We start from the raw sequence: 1,501 nt of genomic DNA, 5'->3' as shown, positions 1-1,501 counted from the left end.
CAATTCTTGTTACCTATTATGTTACAACCTTGGGGTAGTAACTGTACAGTCTCCCTCACTAGAGACAGCGTGGCAGGGCTGGGCACAGTGGTGCCCACCTACAGTCTCAGCTACTCAGAAGGCTTGAGGCAGAGCTAATGAGTTAGTGTCAAGACCGCCTGGAGAACCTAGAGCCTGTTTCTTGTAAGAAAAAGTGAGGCTGGTGGTATAGATATCTTAGTCACACAACACACATTTGGGCTGGAAAGACAGCTCAGTGATAAGGAGCATGGGATGATCTTGAAGAGGATCCCGCTTCCATGGCCAGCACCCACACTGTGGCTTCCAACCATCCATTAACTCTAGTTTCAGGGGCTCTGACATCCTCTTCAGAACTTGGGCGCCAGGCACACACATAGTGCACATATATACAAGCAAGCAAAACACTCATACACATAACATTATTATATTTTAAAAGGAACACACACTGGGCTGGAGAGATGGCTCAGAGGTTCCTCCCGAAGTCCTGAGTTCAATTACCAGCAACCACATGGTGACCCACAACCATCTAAAATTAGACCTTGTGCCTTCTTTTGGCATGCAGATGTACATGCAGGCAGAACTCTGTATACATAATTAAAAGACAAAAAAGCACACACACACATACTCAAGCCTGTGTTTGACATGCCTCTCCAGCCCCCCTCCCCCAAAGTTGTAAATATAATAGTGGAGAACCATGGATTTGTCCAAGGTTGCAGGTGCTACATCAAAATAGTTTTAAACTAATAGGAAGACACAATCTTAACACAAATATGATCAAATAAAACCAACAAGACAACTTAAATGTTTTTTTGTGTGCCTCCTTGTACCATGTGTGTGCAGGCGACACAGAGGAAAGCTGAGGATGTCAGAATCCTGATGCTGGAGGCAGTTATGACCTGCATGGTGTAGGTCCTCTACAAGAGCAAGTGCTCCTAACTGCTGAGCCCTCTCCAGCCCCATAACGTTCACGTTAGCACTGCTAAATGTGGATATATTCAAACCTTGTTCATTTATATTAAATTTCCTGTTTCAACAGGAATTACATCAAGTCTTTGATAGCAATTTAATCTCACTCAACATGTCCACTCATTTTAAGTAACTAACACTAATCCACACATGAGCTCTTCATGAAACTGAGTGAGCTGAATGCATATTAATTCCATATAATGTCAATAAGAACCTATAAAGGAAATTATTGATAACTACAAAGAAAATGGAACTTAAAAACTATAACCCAACTGATGCAAAAAAATTTTTTCAGTGCTGGGGATAAATTGAAGGGCCTTGAATGTCAGGCAAGTGTTGGCTCACTAACCTACACCTCCAAGCTCCAGGATAAATGTGTAAATCAAAATATAACTTTATAGTATTATTTTCTACACAGAAAAAATATGGGAAAGTTTACATCTTGATGCTATATAAAACTACCTTAAATTGAACCAAGCAATTCAATCACACAGCAGTAAACAAGTGTTCATCA

The sequence above is a fragment of the Peromyscus californicus genome, unplaced genomic scaffold, assembly GCF_007827085.1.
Source record: "Peromyscus californicus insignis strain IS unplaced genomic scaffold, ASM782708v3 Scaffold_5__1_contigs__length_169319896, whole genome shotgun sequence".
Classification (NCBI taxonomy): Eukaryota; Metazoa; Chordata; class Mammalia; order Rodentia; family Cricetidae; genus Peromyscus; species Peromyscus californicus.
This window is presented reverse-complemented; position numbering follows the sequence as displayed.